Below are 13,652 nucleotides of genomic sequence, written 5' to 3' on the forward strand. Positions count from 1 at the left end.
CCATCTCTCCCTTTCCCACGTTGCTGGTATGAAAGCATTTTCTGAAAAATCCAGGGGTTACCTTGATGAAGTCTAAAAGATTTTCCCTCCCCCCTTCTCCTTGGGATCCTAGCTATCGAGGAGATATATCCTGGTTTTGAATACTTACTTTTTTTTTTTTAATGGACATCTACAAAGAGGGCCTCTGGCCTCAGCATCATTTACTGATGTTTTTCCATTTCAGATACATTGTTGACCACCATTGCCATGCCCCCCACCATGGCCGATGGTCCATCTGCGCCTCAAACTGAGCCTCAGTGTTTCTGCCCCCAGAACCTTCTCTCAGCCCCTTTAAGGGGAAATGGGGTGTTGGGCTATCTCAGGCCCTCTCTTTCCAGACAAACCATCTAATCTATCATGTCCAGTTTCTGTGAAGATACTTGTAGGGTATTCTGGGATGCTGGTCTCTGTCCCCGGAGTTCTGTGACACCCAGGGGATGACACCCAGAGGCTGGGGTGGGGCAGGTGAACGCCTTGCCCGGTTGGGGTTTTGCTGAGGCAACGCTCTCAACCCCAGCGCTCAGCAATAAAGACGTAGCTCCCACAGGACGCCCTTGCTGCCGTCACTGTCCAGACGACATACTAAGGCGCTACAAGACATCACGGGGTTATGATACACCCAAGAAAGAAGCCCGGATACCAATTCCAGCGTCAGCCTGTCACACCTTTCACCGTTGTCTAGGTACTTTGGGTACAGGCTGACTCATACCCTCCAGCACCCCAGGGTCATCCAATGTGTAGGGTGGAGCCGGGGTGGACGGATGAGGTTTCCGAGGACTGGTGTTCAGCGCTCTGAGGTGAGGGGTGAGAGCTACTGGCTTCACACAACAGAGAAGCATTCCGGTTGATTCTGCCTGTGAGAATTTTCTGGAAAGGTGACGGAGCAGTTCACAGAATCACAAGGAGAACTAGAGGACCGGTCTCTTAAATTGCACAGGGACCCATAAGATTGAGGTAGAGCCACAGGGAAGGACTCTAGAGGTCAGTCCTGCTGCCCCCGGGGTTGGATGCCCCCTGGATGCTAGCTGCTGGGGACACAGCATCTCTGATGGCCCTGGCTTCTCAGTGGGCCCAGGCTCAGTGCTCCATGCCCATTGTAGGCATGTCCTTTGCCCTATAGGACTCCTATAAGGGCTTCCCATTTTACATTAGCCCCACCTCCACCACGGCATGTAGCTGCTTAGCAACCAAAGCCAACAAACATCAACCTTTAACTTCCTGAATTTGCAGTTGCCAAGAGGCAGTCTCCAACCTGCCTCCTGTAGGCAGCTGGCTACCCAGAGCCATCCCTGTGCCAGCCTTCTCCCCATGGTCGGGGGCACCGAGCTCTGCGCCAGGAATGGCTTAAATCTTTATGTGGATGATTGCATTGAGTCCTACATCTGTTTGTTTGAATTACACTTATTTATTTGTGTGTGTGTGTGTGTGTGTGTGTGTGTGTGCACGTGCTCACACAGGTGGCAATGCTCACACTCATATAGAGGCCAGAGGAGCACAGTGGATAGCTTTCTTGATAGCCCTCTGCCTTATTCCCTTGAGAGAGGGTCCCTGAGGATCACCTGTCCCCACCCGTCAGCATTGGAGTTGCAGCCCGACAGCCATGCCAAGCTGGGAGAGCTGGGGACCCAGTCTCGGGACCTTTGCTTGCTAGGCAAGTGCTCTCACTCCCCGAGTCATCTCTCTGGCCCCTGAGAACTGCTTTTGAAATTTGACAGGAATGCTAAGACCATTAGACAGGTAAAGGGCAAAGAGAAAGTGTACCAGGAAGTAGGGGGCACCGAATGGGTCTGAGGAGAGAAAAGGGGTGTGTGAGAGAAAGGGCTCTGAATGGGGAGCAGTGGAATCCTCTGAGTTACTTTTCCTGACTCAACCCCCCTCAGCAGCTCCGACCACACAGTCGGCCTCCTCTTCCTGCCCCCTTCACGGGCCTCCCAATTTCCCTAGGCCCTGTGTTAGGGTCTCCCTGGGCCTCAAGGCCGTAGCTGAAGTCTCATGGCAGACTCCTCAGCCCTCCCAGCACAGCCTGGCTCCCAGGCCTTCTAGATCTGGGCTCCTGCGTGCAGCATGGCTACTTCTGTCTGGGTTATAGCCACGCTGGTCATTGGTTCCTTTGACTGCCAGTAAGGCCTTTTAAGTGGCTGTTGCTTCCCGAGAATGTTCTGTTTCGCAGCTGCCAGCATGCCCAGGCATGCTCTCACGGTGGGGCAGAGGGCCAGCGCTGATAAGACCTCAGCTTATCTCCCTGAACTCTGTGAACATATCCCTGGCCAAAGGAAATTCATGGCCGAGGCCAGAGTCCATATGGGAGACAGCAGAAATCAGTAGTACACTCTGAGACAGGGGCATTAGAGGACTGTGGCCTCGTGACTAGAGAGCTTGGTGGCCTACCATGATGACCTATGGGCCTGTGCTCCAAGTCCCTCCCTCCCACCCAATAGACCTGCCTCAGCAAGTGTCTCTGTCTGTCAGATGCCCTTCCGTTTTTGCCCAGATAGCATGTCTGGCATGCTTGCCGTGTGCCGGGCCCAATTCTAGTCACTGAATGCCAGCATACAGTAGCATTTGTGCTTGTAGCACCTACATTTTAGAGATAATGATACCAGCCAGAAAACCAATGTTGGGAAGGGCTACAGAAAAGAAAGAAAGTAAAGAAAGAAAGGAAGGAAGGAAGGAAGAAAGAAAGAAAGAAAGAAAGAAAGAAAGAAAAGGCAAATGATGTTCCTTCTTTGATGAGGTAGACAGGAAAGGGCTTGCTGACATATCTGAACTGCTATGTAACCAAGGAGAGTTGAGCCAAGCTCACAGGTGGGGAAGAAAGTTCCAGGTCAGTGCAAAGTGCCAAAGTCCTGGAGATGCAACATGTGTTTGAGCAACAGATGGTCAGAACAGAGTGAATGAGAGGTGAATGGGAGTGTGTTTGCGTGTGCATGTGTGTTTGCGTGCTGTAGCATCTGGTGAACTCTATTCCAAGGGTAAGAAGAGCTGTCAGGAGCAGCCAATAGGGGCACCACGGAGAGGCACTCTGAGTCTGTCAGAAGGTTCCTGTCTGCAAAGGAAGGATGGACCGTGGAGGGAAGGGAAGCAGGAGCCCAGTTAGGAAATGCTGCCATCACCAAGGTTAAGCTGGGAGGTGGCCATCAGGAAACACTTTGACTGTTACCCTGGTGGTCGCCCGTGCGGAGGAGGACAGGAGACAGGAATGGGGTGTGGCTAATACTGTGAACCTGAACCTGTGCGCCACTAGAACTGCTCCTTGCAGACCTGGTAGGCACTGTTTTAGACCCACTAGTTTGGGGCTGAGGAGATGATGGCTCAGTGATTAAGAGCACTGCCAGCTCTTCCAGAGGTCCTGAGTTCGAGTCCCAGCAATCACATGGTAGCTCTCAGCCATCTATAGTGGGATCTGATGCAATCTTCTGGTGTGCAGGTGTACATGCAGATAGAGCACTCATGTACATAAACATAAATTTGGGGGGAAAAAAAAGACGGGCAGATCCACTAATTCTGCTGAGAGGAGAGGACTCCTAGACCCTAGAGGCAGAGGCTTCCTGGTGAGCGACCACGGGACTGTGGGGAGCCCTTCCGTGGTGTTGGGGAAGCAAGAGAAAGCAGAATAGCACTCACTGCCTCACAGATGCGCCCACCACAGGTGCTCATTCGTCCACACAGATGCTCATTCGTCCACTCTTCAAGACCTGAGGGAGCACGGGAGATAATAAGCCAGACACTTGCCTGTACTCCGTGGGAAGAGGAGACACCCAAAGACACAGTGTTGCCTTGCCTTCTTGAGACAGTGCCTCCTAGCTTTCTGGAAACACAGCAAGCAGCCTTGCTTTTCTACTTTCCGATTTGTGTCCTGCCCTTTCGGTCAGGCGACAGGTAAGCAGGAAGCTGATACTTGTAAAAGGGTCTACTTTAAGGCGGGCAGAGTGCTATACCCTAACCATCCCGTTATAGAAAGTGTAATAACGCCTGTGATCCCAGCACTCAGGGAGGCAGAGGCAGGAGGATCTCTCGGAGTTCGAGGCCAGCCTGGTCTACAAAGTGAGTCCAGGACGGACAGCCAGGGGTACACACAGAAACCCTGTCTCAAAAACAGCAATAACAAAAGTGTAATAACATATAAATTATACACCGTGCAACAGGTCTGACAGAGAGACAGACAGAGAGACAGACAGTGGGAGCGTAGAAGAAAGGGAAGGAGATAGATGGATCGATCCTAGGAAAGAAAGTCAGAGAGAAACAGAGGGAGAGCGGGGTGGGGGATGGGGTGGCAGGTGGGTTACATCCCTCGCACCTGGCACAGGTGGTGACATAGGCGTTGTCAGGACCCTAAAGGCCCCTGAGGGCAGGCCGGTTGAATTGCCTGCACACCGACATAACAGGAAGTAGAGGCAGGATTGACAGTTCAAGAACAGCCTGGACTGGGCAGTAAGACAATACCTTGTCTCAAAACAAACAAACATGGAGAGAAATCCATCTTACAGTAAGGTGTGTGAGGGAGTGCCTAGGGGAAACAGGATTGGACAGGAGGGTCTCCCAGGCAGCCTCAAAGACCAAACCCCCAGACTCCTCTCAACCCAATTCGTTTTCACAAAGCAGCTCCCTCGTGGCAGAGTGGACCGTCGTGACCCTCTGGAGTCTTTGGGAAAGGATCGTCTTGGAAGAACAGCCTCCCGAAGCAAGGCTTCTCTTGTGAAAACGGCCTGGTTACCAAGCTCTGGGGATCAGGAATCTCGGTGGACCGGAAAAGGTGTGTGGGGGAGGGGGGACCCTGGGGCCCTCCGAGCAAAGCTGCTCAACCCCACCGCAGGATTCTGAGTGTGTGCAAAGGGGGTTGCCGGCTCCGCGCTCTTTTGAGGGTTTCTGCTATGCGAAGAATTTTCTTTGTGCTTTCTGGTGCTTTATCCTGCAAGGAATGGGGAGTGGAATCACGGGTCTCTGAAGGCTCATAAACCAAAGCCCGCACCTCAGTCCTGCCACGGCGCAGATGGGTGACCTCGGCCCAGCAGCGCGCTCAGCACCACGGCGATTTCATTAGACTGGGGTTTGGAGAGGCACACTCAAGCCCTTGTGGACCAGCTCCAGGAGAGACGGGGGTCACTGGGATAAGAGAGGAGGCTCACGCAGGAATCTGGGCTGGACTGAGTCAGGGTACAGGGTGGAGGCAGAACGATGTGGGAGATTCAAGTGATTCGAGGAGGCTGTGTGGAGGCGACCGCCGTGGCCGCTGCTGGGATTTACAGACTGGGCGTTTGACAGAATGCCCTGTTCACCGATTCATGAGACAGGGAAGGTTTGGTGGATGGATCGGGTTATTCCTCAGAGCCTGCAGGGTGAGAGGTTCCACCCACTGCTAGAAGCATAGATGTGGAGTATGGGAAGGACATCGGATCTAAAGATGCTGAACCAACAGTCACTGGGGCCTGGGTGGGGTGTGCAGCAGAGTATCCAGGGTGGAAACCGCCGTGCAAGGAAGAGTGGAAGGCGGGAGGGTGGAGAACAGAGACAGATAGCTGAGCCCTTCCGCCCCCTGGGATCGAAGGAACACTCTAATGTTCCTTCTAGGTCATGAAACTCTACCTTGAGCCCATCCGTCCTCCTCTCCAGGGCTGGGTAGATGTCCTCTGTAAGGACCAGGAAGTCATGTCCTGAGGCTTCGTGAGCCATGTGATCATCACAGCTCTAATGCCATCTGAGGACAGCCACAGGCAGTATGTAAATTTATAAAAACCAGGCATGGTGGCACTGGAGAGATGGCTCGGCAGTTAAGAGCACTGATTGCTCTTACCAATTAAGGGAGGGGTTACTGTGTGTGACCATCATGGCCAAGTTTGTATTATTTTCTTTTCTATCAGTTGCCTGGATTCTTAGGTCCAGATCTCATTCACAGGCCGAGTATTGAGGATGGCAAAGCCACAGCAAATCTCCATCTCCCTAATGGTGAAGCAATAAGGCCCTGATGGATCAGCTTTTCTTATCCATCTTTTGTTTCAAAAAAAAAAAAAGAAAGAAAGAAAGAAAGAAAGAAAGAAAGAAAGAAAGAAAGAAAGAAAAATTACGTTTTACTTGTTTTGATTTGTGTACCAGCCTGGGGGAGGGGTGACTGTGAAGGTGAGAAAAACAGCTTGCAGGAGTTGGTTCGTCCTTTCGCCCTGTGTGTTCTGGGGTGGGACTCAGGTCATCAGGCTTGGCAGGGCGTCCCTTTAACGATGAGCCCTCTGGCTGTATCTCCTGTTTCAAAGTGAGAAATAGACTCACATAGTGTCCGGCAACTGAAATTTGGGAACTTATCTCTTATATAAGTTCATGTCACTTTAGCTCAGAATAGAAGTTAGCATGGGTTATGTGGGTTCTTTGAGAGCAACAGGTCCTTTCTTGGACCTTGATGACCTTAACTAGAAGAACTGTGGTCAGACATGTGGTGGTTCGTAGAGGAATGGCGGTCATAGGCTTTGAATGCTTGGTCTTTAGGGCATGGTGGTACTTGAGATGGATTAGGAGGTGTGGCTTTGATGGAGGAAGTGTTTTGGGGTTTAAAATGCTGGAGCCTGGCCCATGTCTCTTTTTTCCTGCTGCCTGCAGATCCAGATGTAAAGCTCTCAGCTACCTCTCCAGCACCATGTCTGCAGGCATTCTGTCATGCTTCCTGCCGTGATGATAATGAACTAAAGCTCTGAACTGTAAGCAAACCCAATTAAGTGGATTCCTAGCCAGGTAGTGGTGGCACATGCCTTTAATCTCAGCACTCCGGGAGGCAGAGGCAGGTGGATCCCTGAGTTCTATAGATCAGCCTGGTCTGTACAGCAAGTTCCAGGACAGCCAGGGCTACACAAAACAAAAAACAAACAAACAATATATATATACACATATATATATATGGGGGGGGAGAATAAGAGTTGCCATGGTCATGGTGTCTCTTCACAGCAATAGTACACTGACCAACACAGACATTCAATGGCCACCACAGCCACCCAAGCCAGTAGCTTCCCAGCTTATTGTCTCAAGCCCAAGAAGGAAAAGGAAACACAGACAGGAGTGAGTCAAGCAGGTGCACACTTACTGAAAGAACTCCCCGGAGTGGGAAGGGCTTCAGGGGAGAGACTGTTCTGTGCCACCCTGCCCGGTGGCCTTTTATAGCACTTACATCGGGAACTGGATGGACATTAAGGCCATCTTTATTGGGCACAGTCAGCTTTGAACACACAGACAGCAGAGCAGGTAAGGTGTCTCCACGCCTTCCACCTGCTCCCTGGAGAAATGCTCCTCCACCCAAGGGAGGTGGTTACTGGCGATATCTGACAAGGCCTTATAAGAATAAGACAGGCTCAGGCAAGAACTGAAATGGAAGAAAGACATCATGCAGAACCCAGGCTCTTAGTTAGGAAGAGCAACTCTTTCTAGGTGTCACCCGTGAGGAGACCGTATTGTGAAAGCTTTAGAACCCAGAGGTGGGGGTGTGGTGCAGTGATCGCATACTTAGAATGTTCCGGACCTTGAGTTCAATCCCTTGCATGAAAAATAAAATGAAAGTAAGAATAAATAAACAGGAGGCTGAAGAGATGGCTCAGTGATTAAAGGTACCTGCTAGTCTTCCAGAGGACTGGAGCTCCGCCTCTGGTACCTAGTACCCAGGACAGGTAGCTCAGAGCTGTAACTCCAGGTCTCAGGGATCTGACACCCTCTCTGGTCTCTTCAGACATCAGCGTACACATCACACATCACACACACACACACACACAGTATTTTTAAAAGAATAAATAAATGGTATGGGGGAGGCCCTTGATCAGCAAAGAGCTGTTAAGCCTTATCTTTGCACAAGGTCAGAACAACCAGTGTCCTTCCCCGGGGCCCAGTGTTGCCCACTTTCCATGGAGAAGGGATGGCCCCAGGACAGGAAGCAACACACGGGCTGGAAAATTACGTCCAAAAAGTGCATTTTTGTGTGTGGTTGCTGGCATCTGGAACGGCTGGGAACAAATAGATAAGATGCCTGTTTCGGGTTTCAAGCCATGAGCCAGAACTAAAAACAGAAAAATCTATTTGACCCCTTGGGCCTTCAGACCACTTCGGGGCCTTGAAACCTCTGCCAGCAGGAACTGTGGGCTGCAACGGAGGAGCTGAGCACTAGTTGGGGAGGCCAGCCACCTCAGAGGCAGCCTTGGCCAGGACTGGTGAGATCTGGAGGGTGGGCCTAGGAGCCACAGAGAATGGAATGGTGACATTCCTGGCAGAGGAAGATAGCCCTGGGGCCTCGCCTTTTCCTGTTCGCTCTTCTGAGGATGATGGGAGCTGTGGTTTTCCTGTCTGAAGCACCTGTGTAGGCGGAGGGAGGAAGGGCCTCAGCTGTCCCAGATTTCACGGCTCCCTGGGAGGCATGGAGGAGAGAGAGCCACCCAGCTTCGGGAGGGCCCAGCCTGAGGTGGAGGTGCCAGGGAACAAACAACGTGGAGAGGAACTCGTCTTTGGGCAGTGAGCACACTCCCTGTGTGTGAGAGGCTCTCTGGGAGACCTTGGGCAGCCAATGACTCACCAAAGTTAACCGGTGTCCCACCAGGGGAGCAACATGGAAATAAAACCTATCACATGTCCATCAGGAAACCCACTGCCCAGGTCCAGCCTGGAAGCCACGTCAAAGATGCCTGTCCTGACTGTGGAACACAGACCAGTTGGAGAGTTCATAAAGAAACAGATTTTAGCTGGATGGTGCTGGAGTGACCTTTAATCCCAGCACTCAGGAGGCAGAGGCAGGCAGATCTCTGAGTTGGAGACCAGCCTGGTCTACAGAGTGAGTTCCAGGACAGCCAGAGCTGCACAGAGAAAGCTGTGAGAACAGAGCGGTTGTATCAGGGAGAGGACAGGTGCTGGGGAGCATGGACACTGCAGGGAGGTGAGAGGTGGCAGGCAGCAGGGGTGGGTGTTGCAGCAAAGGAGGATGGGGAGGGGAAATGGAAGGTAGGCTAGAGGGGTGAGAGTGTGGCTCCATTGGTAGAACGCTGGCTTCAGATGCTCAGGACTCTGGGTTCAAGCCCCAGCGCTGCATAAAACTGGGTGTGCTGGCCCAAACCTGTCACCCCATTGCTTGGGATGTGGAGGCAGGGGGATCCAGAGCTGGTTCAAGGCCATCCCTAGCTATCTGGGGAGTTCCATTCAAGACCCTGAGTCCTATATTCATTTCTGTTGCTGTGATGACATACATCACTCAAAACAGACAAACAAAAACAGAACAGAACAAAAATCCCGAAACCATAGGGGAGAGAAGGTTTATTTTAGTTTGCAATTCCAGCTTTTAGTCCATCACAGCAAGGGAGTACAGGTGACAGGAGGCTAAAATATCTGATTGTGTTATATCCGAGGTCAGGATGAGAGAGAAACAAGGGCATGCAGGCTCAGCTGGCTTGCTTGCTTGTGCTCACTGTTTAGGACTCCCCCCCCCCCCTACTTAGGGAATGGTGCCACCCACAGTAGGCTGACTCTTCTTACGTCACTCAACAACTCAGGCAACCTCCTACAGACAAGCCCACAGGCCAAGCCAACGTATACAGTCCCTCACTGGAACGCTCTCAAGTTATTCTAGGCTGTGTCAAGCTGACAGAGCTAACTGTCATGCCTTATCTCAGTAAACAAACAAACAAACAATCACGCAGAATGGGGTTCAGGAAGAAGAGGCGTTTGGCAGCGAGAGAGGAAGCTACCTGTTTACTATCTATCTACTGTTAGTCAAGAGAAATTTAAAAAAAAGCAGCTGTCTACTGGGAAGGCGAAGGAGACGGTAAACAACCTAAAAACCGAAAGCTTAATTAATTACTTTTTCTTTCTCTGCTTTGAATTTTATGTGCGCACTTTCTAAGGGTCCTTGACATCCTTCTGCAGGGAAGCAGTGGGATAGATCGGTGGGTGCCCCGCAGGAGCGCTCTTGTAGGTGTGGAAAGAGACTGCTCAGTTCTTCCTGCTTCTTCCCTCCCTGCACCACGTGGCCAGTGGAAAAGACGGTGGCTCCGGATGCCCGCTTGACCAGTGTGGCACTGCTCCATGACCTTCTTTATTTTGTTCCTAGCCAGAGGATCTGTTTTGATTTTTCTGAAAACCCTGGGAGCACTCTCAGGCTCTCCTGCCTTAGGTGGGCTGGATCCAGGCAGACCTCTGCAACGCAAACATCGTGGTTTTCGAGGTGGGTTTCACTGGGTGGAACTTGTTCGGGGGTCTGCTGGAATCCTGCCTTCGAGGAGCAGTGAGGACACTTGGCAAGCTGGACTCGGAACACTATAATGAAATCTGTTTTGCGAGGTGACAGGCTGTCACAGCCGGTAGAGGCACTTGCTGCTGCTTCTAAGGACCCACGTCAATCCCTGGGACCCCCATGGTGGAAGGAGAGAACCACCAACCATGAGGCGCATCCCTAACATACAGACATTTTCAAGACTGTAAAGTATCCATGAAAAAGAATTGATTTTTGCAGCTGGGTATGGCCGTGTAAATTTCAGCTACTCATGAAACTGAGGCAGAAGGATCATGAGTCTCACTAAGTGAGACTTTGGGGTTTTTTTCTTGTTTGTTTGTTTGTTTTTTTAAAAAGCAAACCAAGTCAGGGGTGGTGGCATTCACTTTTAATTCCAGTACTTGGGAGGCAGAGACAGGCAGATCTCAGATAGCACCAGGCCAACCTAGTCTACATAGTGAGTTCCAGGCCACCCAGGACGGCAAGTGAGACCTTGTCTCAAAAGTAGAACAACAGTGAGAGAGAAAGAGAGAGAGAGTGAGGGGGGAAGGAGAGAGGGAGGGAGGGAAGGAGAGCTCAAACCACACAAAACCTCCAAAAGAGAAAGCCCAAAGACAGAGAATGTTTTGCAGGCAGATCCTGAGCCAGGTCTGAGGATGGACATTTAGGTTCCCCTTTGCTCCAGGCCGCTCTCCCTCGGACAGAAGGCAGGCTGCTGGCGTGCCGCACTCTCAGTGCTGTACAGAACGTGATATGATGTGATGAAAGTTAGGGCTGGAGATGGGGCTGTGGGTTTCAATGAGAAACAGCCCAAGGAAGAAACAATCCAGGCTCCACCAAGTGATGAATGGATAAAGAAAAATATCATTCATCCATAAAAAGCCACAAAGTACCTATTCATGCTCTAGCCTGGCTGACCCTCGAACACATTTCACTGAGTGAAAGAAGCCAGACCTAGGAGGCCAAGACTGTTAAATTCCATTGATGTGAAACACCCAGGACAGAAAAACCCACGGAGACAGAAAGCAGGTTTGAGGTTGCTAAGAACAAACACATTAGAGTCCGGGTTTTCATTTCAGGATGGTCGGAAACGTCTGGAACCAGCAGCGACTCGGGCCTACTCTAGTACCAGGCACACACACACACACACACACACACACACGCACATAGACATACATGCAGGCAAAACACCCAAACACTTCGAGAAGTTTGAGGGGCTTTGCTTGACAACACTCTAGGAAGGAAGAGGACAGCTCAACCTGATCACTGAATCTTCCATTTTGTTTGTTGTTTGTTTGTTTTGAGGCAAGTCCTCATGGAGCCCATGCTGGCCACCACAGGACCTCACTAAATTCTTTTAGAGGCCCCAGAAAGCACAGCCCAGCTCCAACTTTGGTCCTGGGAAACTAACTTTGGAATTCCATTCTCTAGACCTTTAAGAGAGTAAATATGAGCAAATTCTGAAGTCTGTCATCATTTGTCACAGTAGATGCAGAAAATAAAGGCCCTGTACCTGTTGCTATAACAGAATATGTGGCCGGGTACAGCGGCACACGCCTGTGGATCCCAGCATTCGGGGAGGCAGAGGCAGGCGGATCACTGTGAGTTCGAGACCAGCCTGGTCTACAAAGTGAGTCAAGGACAGTCAAGGCTACACAGAGAAACCCTGTCTCAAAAACAAAACAAAACAAACAAACAAAACAAAACGGGATCCTTGCCACTGTGACAGGAAATCAAATTGAAGTCTGTGTGAGTGGTGCTTGTGTGTGTGTATCTGTGTGTGTATCTGTGTGTGTGTGTGTCTCCTTGGGGACAGCCTGCTGGTAGCCTCGCTTGGGAACAATCCCGGGAAGAGGTTCCCCGTTTTCCAGCCACCCCAACATTCTCTCAGAAGAGGGGAGGGACAGTGGGAATGCCCTCATCACACTCTCTGTCCCTCTGTTCTCTGCCTTCACTTTCATCCAGTCCCTGAAGTTTGCTAAAAGCCAGGCCAGAAAGAGAGAAGCCTGGAACTTGATGAAAGCCAGAGTACAACTTGGGGCATGGTGTACGGGGGCGGGGGTTACGAGGGCTGGAGGTGGCTCAGTGCAGAGCTCCGGCCTGGCATGCACATGACTTCATCCTCAATACCCATTTCCCTCAGAGGAAGGGTGCCATAAGGCCTAGTGCTGAGGAAGGATTTGTGTTGTAGCCCCAAGAGATAGGTCCTAGGGGCAGTCTTCTGATTCAATACTTCTTGGCCTGGATTCTCCCTTCTGTCCCCGCAGCTCACACCTCATGGCTAATGAGAGCCAGGCTTGGTCCATCGTAAAGCAGGGAGGACCATCCAGATCAGCCTTTGTTGGTTATACTTCATTTGTGATGATCTGAGGCCTCCCCCGAACCATGAGCTACCTCTGTGATGATTTGAATACTCAATCACCAGGGAATGGACCTGTTTGAAAAGATTATAAGGATGGGGAGGTGTGGCCTTGTTGGAAGATACGTCACTGAGGGTGGGCCTTGAGCTTTCAAAAGTTCATATCAGACCCAGATTCACTCTCTCTGCCTGTGGATCAGGATGTAGCTCTGAATTACTGCTCCAGCACCATGCCCCCTGCCATGCTGATAATGGATTGACCCTCTGAAACTGGAAGCAAGCTCCACAATTAAGTGCTTTCTTTTATAATAGTTGCCTTGGTCATGGTGTCTCTTCAGAGCAGTAGGACAGCGACTAAGATATCCTCCAGTTCAGAAGCCTCAGCTCTCCAAGAAGACCAGGGCCAGATCTGCTGGCCCTCCCAGAGGCTTTGAGGAGAGATTTCGAGGCTTAACAAGGTGAAGATCAAATGGGCCTGGGGCTCAGCTGCTCGGTGTGTGCCTTGCAAGAGCAGAGGAACCATTGAGATGATGATGCGGGTCTGTCCAAAGGGAATCGCTTCTCCACAGACTCATACGCAGATTACTCGAGTTTGTTTAAAAATTCTTAAATAAAACTGAGCCCAACACTTAGGAGGCAGAGAAAGGCAAATCTCTGTGAGTTTGAGGCCAGTCTGGTCTACAGAGCTAGTTCCAGAGCTACACAGAGAAATCCTGTCTTGAAAAGGGCAGCAACAGCAAACCCCAAAAACTACAAAAAAGAAAACAGTGTGGGAGCACACACTCGTAATCACGGCGTTGGGGAGTGGAGGCCTGAGGATTGTGAGATCCAGGTCAACTTTTTGGGCTATAGCACAGTGCCTTGACTCCAAAATAAATAAATAGAACTAGTTGTTCTGGTGCATACATGTAACCCCAGAACACAGGAGGTGAAGGCAGGAGGATTAGGAGTTCAGGGTCTTCCATGGCTACATAGTGAGTTCAAGGCCAGCCTGGGTTAAATGAGACCCTGTTTCAAAAACAAAACAAACACAAA

The 13,652-nt window shown here is 50.8% G+C and overlaps 1 long non-coding RNA gene across 2 annotated transcripts; it reads left to right on the plus strand.

Annotated features, from left to right (window-relative positions):
• The first annotated feature begins 1,048 nt into the window (after positions 1–1,048).
• LOC132655167 (uncharacterized) lies at positions 1,049–7,762 on the plus strand. Of its 2 annotated transcripts, none has more exons than XR_009592837.1 (3): positions 1,049–3,918; positions 4,642–4,792; positions 6,625–7,762. It is a non-coding gene; the product is annotated as an uncharacterized LOC132655167 (long non-coding RNA). The 2 variants fall into 2 exon arrangements; XR_009592836.1 differs by lacking the exon at positions 6,625–7,762 and adding an exon at positions 5,898–6,041.
• Positions 7,763–13,652: the final 5,890 nt, after the last annotated feature.

The sequence above is a fragment of the Meriones unguiculatus genome, chromosome 7 (genome assembly GCF_030254825.1).
Source record: "Meriones unguiculatus strain TT.TT164.6M chromosome 7, Bangor_MerUng_6.1, whole genome shotgun sequence".
NCBI lineage: Eukaryota > Metazoa > Chordata > Mammalia > Rodentia > Muridae > Meriones > Meriones unguiculatus.